This window comes from Lactuca sativa, chromosome 9 (assembly GCF_002870075.4).
Source record: "Lactuca sativa cultivar Salinas chromosome 9, Lsat_Salinas_v11, whole genome shotgun sequence".
NCBI classification, from domain to species: Eukaryota; Viridiplantae; Streptophyta; class Magnoliopsida; order Asterales; family Asteraceae; genus Lactuca; species Lactuca sativa.
In genome coordinates, this window is record NC_056631.2 from 86,579,151 (window position 1) to 86,592,511 (window position 13,361).

At 33.0% G+C, this 13,361-nt stretch overlaps 1 long non-coding RNA gene across 1 annotated transcript; it reads right to left on the bottom strand.

Annotated features, from left to right (window-relative positions):
• Positions 1-10,482: 10,482 nt before the first annotated feature.
• Positions 10,483-11,269, bottom strand: LOC111896806 (uncharacterized). Its single transcript, XR_002852035.3, has 2 exons — positions 10,910-11,269; positions 10,483-10,747 (listed from the first exon to the last, which is right to left on the bottom strand). It is a non-coding gene; the product is annotated as an uncharacterized LOC111896806 (long non-coding RNA).
• Between the last annotated feature and the right edge of the window lie 2,092 nt (positions 11,270-13,361).

Below are 13,361 nucleotides of genomic sequence, written 5' to 3' on the forward strand. Positions count from 1 at the left end.
ATTTGGCACTTTTGGCAACATTTTAGGTGTTTACGGCCTAAGAAGGTTCTTAGGCCGTAAACTCCTCCTTTATAGCCTTCTAACATGATTTTCAAGCTAAAACACAAATCAAAGGTGCCTAGAACAAGTTAGAGTAAGAGAACTTACGTTTTGGAGGCGAAAACTTGAGGTTTTTGGATGAAATCGGGCTTGAGGAGAGAGAGTAGAGAGAAAAGGTGGGTCTAGTGTGGTAAAAGGTTTCTATGGAGTGTTCACTCTCCTTTATATAAGGCTTGGGTGTTGTACCCGGTATACGACTACCCGATACTTATGTTTAACGAGGTTTAAGCTCTTTACCCGGTTAAATAGTCGTAAATAAAATAACTTTTCCAATTAAATGGAAATGTAATTTACTTGTTTTTATTTATTTTATTACGACGATATTGACATAAAACACAAATAAATAAAACATTTATTTATTTGTCGACCCTAATTTAACGTAACTTTTTATAAAATAGAATTTTCCATTAACGGAAACGGGTTATAATGACGGAAATGATTTTGGGTTGTCACACGAGTTAACAGTGTGAACGTGTCACTTACGTTTCACATTCCTAAACGACGCCACTTAGCTACAAGAGTTAAATACAATGGCGACATGTCATCGATGATGTGTCAAATTCGGACGATGTGGCAAGGTGACCGACTATAACAATTGAAGGGGACTAAATTGTAGGGTTGAAACACAAATGATTCCCTCATAAAGCCAGTAAATAAGTTTAGTGACTAAAAGGGTAAACCCTAGAAATTTCGATGGTTATATGTGTCATTTTCCCTATTACTTATGGTACGAGCCTCGTATGTCTTTATGTAGGTCTGGCCACCTTTCTCTTTTAAAGGCTTGGTAAATCCTTAAGATTCAACAAATCTTCTATTCTTGGCTTCCACCTTATAATTCATGGCATAAGTCGCATCACCGTAATCATACTTGTAGATTCCATACATAACACTTGTAATTTGCAACAAAATTTTCTATGAACAAACAAATAAAACCGAGCTCTGAGTTGGATCGATAAGTGTAAAAATTGAAAATACAAACTTTTTTGGGATAAAATTGCACTTTTTGAAAATGTTATGGGTGAACTTCTAACTTTTCAGAAGTCCAAGGATCCATCAGCTAGCTTCCAGAAGTACACGGGCCAAACTGAAGTACTTCAACAAAATTGAGACATTTTTGAAACTTTTCTAAAGTGCAGGGACCAATCTGCTAGCTTTAAAACGTATAAGGATCAAAATGAAGTATAAAGGATTTTCATGGACCAACATGCAGTTTTCCGGGATTCTAGTCAACCTGACAGCGTTGCAGCTGACGTCAACATCTAATTGACGTGGTCAACTTCTCCAGCCAGGGCAATGTGTAACAAATCTGGAGTGGTGTCAAGAATTGTACAATGTGTAAATTATCTGGAATGCTGTCAAGAACTGTGAAACATTTTAGCATAGTAACAAATAACTTTTTCAGTTTAACGTCGACTTTTTTGTTTGTGATAATAAAATGATTTGGTAACTCAATGAATTAACAATCAGGAACACGATCCTACTGTATAAAAAACCATAAAGCTTTTTTAGATGGCAGAATTCAAACATTCTGCCATTAGCCATGTTTACACCATGCATGGATGTACCACCATAGTAGCTCTAATGAAATGGGAGGGCATGATCTCACACCCATTATGGTTTATCAAAACAAAAACATACATCAACAACAACAATGTTTACAGGCAATTTCAAAGACAATTAAAGAATAACCAACTTAACGCCTCGTGGCGTTATTGATTGGAGTTGCCGCTTGGCAGAATATTGAGCAGCTTTCTCATTCATGTTGAAGAACCTCATTGAAGTTGGAGTTCCCTTCCGAGCCTGGCACCGAGGATCAATCAAAATTTCCTTCAGCGCCACAGCATTGTCTACGAAGTAAGCCACAAGTTCCACATCACTCCCTCGACCATAGTACCCATGAATCTCAACTAGCTTCAGGTGTTCATGGGGTCGAGTAGCACCACGCCTTATATCCCTTCTCCTTTTGATCGGTGAAATCCATAAGAGCTGCAAATGAAGAACAGTACTTGATTACATGCATGATTATTGTTATAATTCATAAAAAAAAACTATCATCCGATCTGTTAACGATATCCCTACGAAGATATCTATCAAATCATATGTTATTTAAGGAATCGCGCGATTTGGAAAATCTCACACTTAATAATATATCTAGTTTTGTAATCTCATAAAAAATACGAAAAGTGAACGGCACCGTAGGATCAACAAAAAACATAATTTTGAAGGACCTACCAAATACAATCGATACACTAAACTAAGTATAGCAATTAAAGAATGAACAAACGTTAATTTAATGGTAATTTAACGGTTACAACGATTAGTTCATATCATGAATCAATAAACTAACACTTCTTAAAAAGGTAAATAAGGCATCCATGTGAGAAGAATATATATAGACTGCAAACCCCTTCGCGTCAACTAAAACCAAGTGGGGGTTTTGTATAGGTGCCCAAAGCGGCACCAGCAACACCTAGTATGTATTCCTACGTCCGCCCCTGCTAGACTACCTGGTAGTTATTTTTTACAGCTCTTTGTTGTAAACACAATTCTTATTTGAATTTAACAAATTTCTTAAATACGATAGTTTTCGATGTGGATGCTTATTGTGTCTTGCAAGATTACATACACAAAAAAACACTAATGCAGTTCACAAGAGAACATGTGGACAGACAAGTATAACATGTTCTCATAGTTAATATCAGCAAGGACAATAATAAGAATAGTGTTTAGCCTAAACCCAATATATTTACAATTAAATGAACTATCTAATTGGACATAACATAAGTACCTTAATCAGAAAAGCCTCCAAACTTGGACATGAGTTTGCTAGTGAAGCGACCTCTAGCAGGGAATCATCTTCATAAGCTCCAATTGTCAACCTCAGGTTCTTGACATTTGGTAGTTCAGGAATGGAAGCAAGGATTAAACTTTGCTGCAAAAACAAGAATTATTACTCTCATGATATTTCCATTTTACATTCTAAAACACATTAGAGATTCACTACTAACCTTTGGTTGGCCTATTTTGAATGAAAGAACTTGAATGTACGAAAAACAAGTTGATATTTTCCCAAATACATTAGTTTTTAACCTTGCAAGTCCTCGACCAATATCCAGTTCTTTGAGCTTTGGAAGATCAGTGAGACCTAAATCTATGGCTTGACCGTTGTAGATGAATGATATAAGGTTAAAATCATATAAATAAATAGATTCAACCTCACAACAGTTTGTTATTTCTAAGTGTTTCAAGTTAAAAGCTTTTCCACCAATTTCAACATGCATCAAGTACAGGGAGCGATGGATACAAAGCACTTCTAGTTGTGGAGAATTTATTAGAAGTTCCTCTAAGATTGCATTACTCACGTTAACGCTCTTCAAGACGAGCTTTTTCAGAGAAATTAGCTCCACAACTGCAAAAGCTGATGACGGCAATTCGAAAAGGTGCTCTATGTTTCTATCTGATAACCGTAATGGGAAATCATAATTAAAACAAGGATCACGAATCTTAATACCGTGCTTCATAAAATCCAATTCAAGCATTTCAACTTTCTTGTCTGCTGCAAATTGGAGCCACTTATCAATAACTTCTGCTTTACCTGCATACAAATCGAAACGAATCCGGAAGTGTTGAATTACAGTTTGGTTGTAACTTTCGATTACATCGTTGACCTGTTTGAAGAACTTAAACTGCGCTTCACGAAGAAGCTTCCGATCTGTAATGATATTATTTAATGTTTCACCAGCATCGAATTCCAGTTTGTGTAACTTGCACCACAAGAATCTCCATCTTGTGGAGAGACTGCCAGTGACCACTGCATCCTTGAGTGACAAAAGAGATATTATCACAAGAAGAACATCCTCGGGTAATTGGCAGATGAAATCATTTGACTTTAATCCTCGACGACCACCCTTCACAGAATGCATGTCATTAATAATGTAAACAATAAAAATTACTTATATATTTGTAAAACGGAAAAAGGTTACGACTTTCAGTGAAACCCTAGGTGAAGAGTATGTTCATTAAAGATAATTGATTGTCTGCAAACTTTTTGCTTATACGCATTATAAAAACAATGATATGAAATGAAACTTTTAGTTGCTAATACACTGGATGAAACATGAACAAGACCGATGTCATAAATCAGATTGATATTTAACAGCTGAAATCGTCACATTGGCTATTTTAGCAGCAAAATTAAGAAACTGCAATATGCAGCTTACAGATTGCACTCGGTGAATCCCTAGAGCAACTGTATATATACTCATTAAGGATATAGATGATAACATATGGAAACAAATTTTAGGCGGATAATAAACATCTGATTTGCACAATTAACTTCAATTACTTTAGATTCAAAATGCCCTCACCGGAAAAGTGAAATGCTAAATCACTAATCGCAAACAATTCACAAGTAACCATCACATATAAAAGAGGTAAATGAAGAAAGCACCTTGACTCGATCAGCCCTTTTCCTCATTGTGGAGCTTAGACGAAGAAGAAAATGGCGACAGCAGCGCAGGCGAGAGGTAGAGAGTAGAGACTAAAAGTTGGCCAAAGCTTTTGAACTAAAGCAAGTGTCCGAGAGCGGTGGTTTTATATTGTCTTCTAGAATCTAGCTAGATTCTAGAGTTCCTATGCATGGCCTTTTGATTGTAATTGGGCCCTGAATTTCTTTACATATCCTGGTCCATGAATACGTTCCCAAAAATTCGTTTTCATATGGAATCAAGTTTATGTTTGTGTAGTGCTCTTTTCAGCTTTTACATTTAATATATTTTTTTAACCATTTAATATGTCTGAATAATTTTCAACTATCTTCTATGAGTAACTTGTAGTTTCTTAACTTTACAAATAGTTTCTTTATAGGTTTGCAATTGCACCTTATTTTCGTTACATGTTAACAATAAAACGATAAACAATGAGCATGACAATTAATTGTGAAATTAGGTTTACCTAATAGCGGTGACGGGAAAGTATTAGTGGCAACATTCCAATAGCTGCGACGGCTTTGCATTATCGGCGACTAAGGGTAACAATTCTCGTAGTGTCATGTAACAATTTTTGGTCTTTTTTAAGCCTAAAATTATTAAAGACGAAAAAAAGGGAGCTCATGGTGACAGTCTAAAACAATCTAGAACAGATATGGTTTACAATTTAAATAAAAACGATATATATATATATATATATATATATATATATATATATATATATATATATATATATATATATATATATATATATATATATATATATATATATATATATATATATTAAATAGACAAAAAAATATATTAGTAGTGTTTCGGATTGTATAAACAAAGAAGAAGATGAAATTCTTAATATAGTAACGCACGACAATTTTATCATTATTAATACTATCCTCTTTAATAAATATTTTTTTTTTCGCCATATGTCAATCTTTAATGAGATTTGACATTTGTTATTTTATGGTATTTTTAAAATATATATTATCCACTTGTCAGTTTTTGGTTTATTTTAATTTTCAAAATTAAAGTCATATTTTATATATGTAAGTATTAAATATCATATATATGATATTAAATTGCAATAAATACATTTATTGTTTTGTTATTTTAAAGTTGTATATTAAAAAATATTTTTTGTTTACACTTTAATGTTTATTTTTTTATTTTTTTAAATCAATCCATATAATACACGGGTCTCACACCTAGTTTGTCAATATATGACATTAAACTACCACTAAAAAAATGACCATTCATTTTTTAAAGAAAAAACATCATAAATAGTCCTTGTGTTTTCCCAGATTCTGAAGTTTAGTCCCCGTGGTTTAAAAATCTCATAAATGGTCCCTGTACTTTCAAGACTTTTGACAGATGATCCTTATTGCTAACTCCGTTAACTTTTGTCTGTTAAGTGAGGGGCATTTTCGTCATTTCACACCACATGGACCATTTATGATCTTTTCAGTTATTTTTTTTTAAAATGAAAAAACTAAATATAATTATTTAATATATAAAATCTCTCTCTCTCTATCTCTCTCTCTCTCTCTCTTTCTCTCTCTTTCTCTCAAAACACATATACAGACATTAAAACCAATACTCTCTCTCTCTCTCTCTCATAACACATATACAGACATTGAAACCAATACTTTCTCTCTCTCTCTCTCTCTCTCAGCTAGTTGATCTACATCACCACTAAATTCCTACAAATCAAGGAAAGAACCCTTTACAGATTATTACAAGAAATCGCAAACTGCAAGAAAAAGTGTCATGCACTAAAGAACTTACCTGTAACTTGTTAAGAGTTTGGTTTGAGCTTATTTTTCTGGACAGAAATGGAGTCTTGGGTATGAGACTAGATTGAGAAGAGAGTTTTTCCATCACAAGCTTTGCAAAGTCAGTAACTCTGGGATCAGGGGCACCAGACATAATGAAGCATATATCAACAATACTTTGTGCAGTTACGGTGCCTTCCCCAAGGCCATGTTTCCAGCATAGTAAATAAGTGCATACGCACTTCTCAAGTTTATGCTCTTTGCAACAAACCTATCCAGTGGATAACAACAAACCTATCCAGTGGATAACAACAAACTATGAACAAAATGGGAAGAACAATTGCTTGCCTAAATAAACAAAACAGAACTAGTAATATGCAATTTCGAATCTGTCTATCTACTGATATGAATTCGGAAGTTGTGGTGATTGGTGAGTGATTTCTTATACAGAAGCTTCTTCTTCTAGTTAGTTTTATTCAGATTAAGTAAGAAGAGAGTTCAATTTGGGACAAGAAGGCTATGGATGAGCAATGGAATGAGAGAATTTTAACGTCTCAGTATGATTTATGTCAGATAAAGGTATCGAAATTGGACGAAGATGATACTAAAATGATTAGTGAGAATAGAATGTGATTGTCTACTTGTTCGAGCAGGTGATCGAAAACTGCGTATTTGCCCTAAATTATAGGTAAGATACATACACCATCAACAATGGTGTCGAAGTATCGAATTGATCCATCGACTTTATAAGTAGCACACACCGTCATTCCTTCGATCACTGTAGAGCACTCATTCTCCTCAACCGGCACGGACACCGGACAAAATCGACGGAGAAATTCTTCCAGTTCATCGTGTTTGGAGAAATTACCCATAGAGAATACCTCATCAGCGTCGCCTGACTTGAAATCCTTGAACTTGACGCGCAACCACTTTCCATTTTCGAGAACAACGCCGGAGGTGTACCACGCATCGTCGTTCTTCGATCGGTAATCAAGGTTGTAGCTTACCTTTCCGTCGCCGGAAAGTATTGGTTTTAATGTATGCATATGTGTTCTGTGTGTGTGTGTGTGTGAGAGAGAGAGAGAGAGAGAGAGAGAGAGAGAGATTTTATATATTAAATAATTATATTTAGTTTTTTCTTTTTTAAAAAAATAACTGAAAAGATCATAAATGGTCCCTGTGGTGTGAAATGACAAAAATGCCCCTCGCTTAACGGACAAAAGTTAACCGAGTTAGCAATAAGGACTATTTGTCAAAAGTTTTGAAAACACAGGGACCATTTATGAGATTTTTAAACCACGGAGCCTAAACTTCAGAATCTAGGAAAACACAGGGACCATTTATGATGCTTTTCTTTTTTAAATATATGATAGTAAATTATCACTCATAAAATCAATTGGGTTATTTCTTAATGAGTAATTAATTATTTAGGCTATTGAGATATAAAAGATGGGCTTCAAAATTCATGATTAATATATTTTTATTGTAAAATAAATTAAGGTAGGTCACTCATAAAATTTTAGGTACGCCAAAAAAACTATATATATTTCTTGTAACGTTTTTTTTTTGACAGGGCAATTGACATACCTTGAAACTGTATATACTCATCGTTGCTAACATGAAGCTCGCACATGAGATTACAACAATGGAAATCATTCCAAGGAGACTAACCTAATTGGCCAAATTTCTCTTAAAATTACTACTCCTATTGCTTATCTACTAGAAAGAATTAATCGTAGCATCTTTGAAAAGTACATCACATCAACCTTTTTATTATTGAACAAAGCCTCATTCCTTAAACTCTATATTCCCAAAATCAAAGAATAATCTAAATAATTTAAAGGTATTTCCGCATGTACATGTTTAAGTTCTCCACAAACGTTCTAAATCTATAAGTTACCAATAGAAGTAGTGGACAACTCCCAACATTTCCAAAACAAATTCAAAACCACCTTTTCCAAGATACGGTCAAAGAGCAAGTATGTGACACATGTCCCGACCTTCACGAAATTCCATGCTACTCTAAACTTGACTATTATCTTCACTTCAGTACAAGTCAAAATAAGTTACACATACAATGGAATGTCTAGCGAGAACACCATAGATTGATTCATTTTGAGTAAGATGATATCAATCTTCTTACTCAATCATACCTTCAAAAATCACAAAAACATCATAATTCAAACTGGGGTTCTTAATTTTCCGAAGAGTTAATAAATCTCTTCATGTGTCCTCTAAATTGAGATATATTCGTCATTCAAATAAAACCCATTATTTATATTTAAGACTTACTTCATCCTTTAAGGTATTGATGGCCAAAACAAAAACCAAACCAATCCTAAGAAATTAGACTAGTTAAGAGTGATCCTCTCGTGTTTAAACAATCATACTTTCAATTCAAGGACCGGTAATAACCGATGTGCAATTAGTCTTTAACTAAAACTAGATTTGGTTCTAAATCGGTTTAAAACCAGACTCATATCAGTCATAAACCATTTTTTCTTATTTTATATTTTAATGTTATAAATTAATAGGATTTATGTCATCTTTCTCTTTTTTATATAATAAAGAAAATTAATATCTAAGCATAGTGTAAGATAATAAGGATAAAACAGCCTTGGAAATTCTGAGAATTGTGATTTCACTATCAAATCAAAGTATTGGGTGGTATTCCCTAATCTTTGATTGGATAAGACTCAGAAGAGAAAAGAACAGAGAATGAGTATATGAATTTTCGTAAGTACCAGAAAAAACTGACCAAAATCGGTTAAATACCTTCTTTGTCTGAAAACTGTCAAAACTGTCATAAAACAGTTTGACAACAGTCAACAAACTGTCATAAATCCGGGTTTTCTATAAGAATTAATACCAAGTCAAAAACGGGTCAAATATTCTAAATTTGGATTTATGATGCATTTTCAATACAACAATATAACCCAGCCAGGGGCTCTGCCCCTTGGACCCCGCTTCCAGGGGCGCTGCCCCTGGACCCCCGTTCGTTCAGGGCTTCGCCCCTAAATGACAGTCTACTTTTAATCTTGAATAAACTCAAATAAGTGTGCACTCCACACCTTCCTTACTTGTTTAATATTTATCAAGATCACTTTTGGTGAACAAAAATAATCTCATTACACTTAAATCACATTAGTGAAACAAATCACCAACGCATAGTACATGCATTGATTATCCACCAAAGCTTATATGTGATGAAACATAACATAGGCTTCTCTTAATGCTTTTAATATAACTCTTTGTGGCAAAAAAGAAATATCATTAAAAACTAGCTACAAGCTAGATTTAAAGTTTTATAATACATTCAGTTTAGGATCATTACAATAATTTTTTTAATAGAAAGTTACTTCTTTCTTGACTCTAGTATTTAGTCAATGAAAACTTGGCATCTTGGTTTCATCAAGAAAAACCAGACAACTTTTCGCCTCCGAGTTGAAAATGCAATCATTCTGGTGGTTCTAAATTATCCAAACAGTTGGCAAGAGAATAACACTAACCTGAAGATCCACCTTCTTTTCACACCTCTATGCTTTTGAAATTGATTAAATCATTTAATAATTATTCTACCAAATAGATAATGACAATTAAATCATATAACGATTATTTAAATTTCTAAATTCCTATGAAAATTATCTTATGTTTGAAATTATATAAGGAGATATCCATATGAGTTTTAATCATTAATTTTTCATGCACATAATGATCTTGTAATTTGTTTCCAACAATAAATATATTTAACTAGGCGAAAATTTGCATCGGTTAAATTATGTATTGGAAATTATGAGAATATATTATGCTAAAAATTATTATGTTATTTGCATCAACTATGAAATTAAATATTATAAATAATGATTTTATGTAACCCTTAACTATTTTTATGAGAATTAATTTTTAAATTACTTCTAATAAAGCAAACTTAATTTACAATTTCAGTACAACGTAGACGAAAAATCATTTTAAAAAAAAATAAATAAATAAATAAAAGTCAAAGTAAATCCGCTAGAGACCAGACCTGTTACATATAATAATTCTACAACCATTATTCACCTCACTTCTTTTTGGTGCATTTTTACATGCACCCTGCAAGCAACATTCACACACATATATGAAGTTAATTAGTAATAATAAAATATAATCAATAAAGAATGTGTGAAAATACCAATGTTTCATTCTTTGATTTGTTTGTTTGAGTAAATATCTATCATAAACCAATAGTTTCAGTTAGAATCCACAAAAAATATATGAAAATTCACTAAACACTTTTAACAAACAGCCGGTGGGCAAATGTTTCAACAACTAATCAAAGTTAGCATACTATTCCAAACTGTTCCAATACCTGTATCACCCCCATCAAAAAACTGCAATCCTAAGCTCGGTGAGCTGCAAATGAAGTCATTTACAGTCTGAGATACAAACATAAACCCCAAGAAGTCGGAAACGAACAGAAAAAAAGGAAACCGGATCCGGAAATAAACCCAAATTGTCTGTAAATGATGGAGAGATAAAAACGTGGCAAACATAGTGGAAGATGAAAACGGATACCTGTGTAAAGATCCGATCGGCCAATGGTGGTGGTGGAGCATGCGAGAAAAGAAGCCGATGTCGGCCCCAAACTAGGCGGAAAGCGATGGCGTTGGAAAGAGGCGTGAGGAAGACGACCGAAAGTGATTTCCGTCGGAAGGTTCGATGTTGTAAACATGGATGTTCCTTGGATATAGAAGAAAAAGAGATGGTGGAAAGCGTATGAGGTGGAAGATAAGAAAAGAAAAGAGAAAGGTAGCGGTGGAAGTAATAGATAAGCGTGTGGAAAGTAGAAGAACCTTTTCAGCCGGTGGCAAAAAAATCAAAATATTGTGGCCAATCTCTAAGAACCAAAAAAGTTAGTCCTGAGGTTTTGGGAATTAAAACTTCTTTGGCAAATTTGTAAAGGCAGAGAAGTATACTGTTCCCTAAACCTCTTGTGCTTTAATATATATAACTAATAACTAATGCCGATTCGGTTTTATATTCAATTATTTAATTTTTAGCTATTTTAACAAATAATCTATACCTATTTTTTTATTTGATATTTTGATTTACATTTTGTATTTAACAATTGTTTATACATAAATATTATCAAATTTTTACACTTCATAACATGGCATGATTGGTGCTCAATTCAAGTGGTTAGTTGATTTCTCGAAACGTTATACAGCGAATAAAGTCATAATTATTATGGTGGTTAATTAGTAAGAGATTTATTATATTCAATAGTTTTAAGCATAAGTTAATTAGATTATTATTGTGTTTTACTTCCTGAATTATTTGATTATTCAAAATTCCACAGTCGCTAATACTTTTGGAAGTAAGTAATAATATAAGACTCTCATGAATTGAATTTTTAGATTGTCTATGAAGATTCGGCATTGCGATGGTTACTGTAATGTTCATGAGTACTTAGAAAAATGGAGATTTTGAGTATTGGATAAACTCACGCTTAGAGAATGACTTCATGAATTCTATCACAAGTAATTTTGAGACGATAATATCTTATATTCTTAAAATTAAGAGATATGAGTTATAATTTACAAGTCATTTGTTCATTGATAATGCGTAAACGAATCAGTAACTTGATATTATAAAACATATTATTGTGCATGATTTAATCAGTAAATAGCTCAAACATATAAGTCAAAGTTTATTCGTTCCTTTTTCCCTAACGGGAAAAGCGATATCATTGGGCCCCTTGATGATTTAATGTCGACATCTGAAGTGATTGACTAAGCCTGGACATAAGTGATGTGTTCAAATAGTACTCTAATTCCAGTCGTCATAAATCGGGAAATAGAGAAACGAATTTTGAAAGCTACAATTTGTTGATCACTTATCTTAGGGCACATAACTGCCTGGGTCAGAGTTCAGCAACGACTTTTGAAAGCTACAATTTGTTGATCGGTTTCGAAGGTAGACTGGCATTTATAGTTACAGACTTATCCAAGAGGGAGAGTTCGGATTAGGTGTCTAATCCCATAATTATAATTTATATGAGCGTGAATTGATAGTAGCACGGTCCTTTTGGGTTGCCCTCAAACTTACCAATTAGACATGTTACTTTTTGAGAGAAATACTAATTTATTAATTTCTTATGTGAATAATAAATTAATTAAAAATCAAAATGAATTTCTATATTATGAGAATAATATATTAATTAGGAATAGTAATATTTAATTAAGAACTAATATGAAATTAATTAGAATTAATTTTAGGATTAATTAGATTAATTAAAAGTTCAGGGGTTAAAGTGTAAATGTTTAATAGCTGAAAAAGAGGCATTCTAGAACCATCCTAGAGCCTTGGACGGTTTTAGGAAAGTGTCAAAGGATACTTGAATTATTATATTGGTTTTAGGGTTATCCAGGGTTTCCTTGTTACACTATATAAAGACCCCTTTGAATCCTAATATCGGAAATGACTTCTAGAGAATAGTTAGGCTGGAATTTTTCTTCTCCCCTCTTCTCTCAAGTCTCCCTTCTTTCTAAGGTTTGAGTGTGAACCATTAGAGGCACAACACTTATGGTGCTTGCCTCTAAGAGTATTTCAAGTATGTATTTCCATTGGTTATTTACTATGATAACTAAAAAGTATGCAAACCCTAACTTGTTTATGTCTTTTGAAGTACCTAGGGTTCATAGGTTTCTTGTTGTTCAATAGAATGTTACTTCAATTGTGTTACGACATAGATCTAATAGGTTGCATATATCCTTAAATGTTAAGGATTTATCCGTGTTATTGCATGTAAATCCTATCATTTAGTTTTGGTAAGTTTTAGGGCAGAACTATATATATATATATATATATATATATATATATATATATATATATATATATATATATATATATATATATATTGGGGCTTGTTGATACCTTCACAAACATATAAAGATCACCAAAAATGGACTTGTAATGAAGAAGCTATGACAAAAGTTGGAGTGAAATGGGTGAAAAATCGTTACCG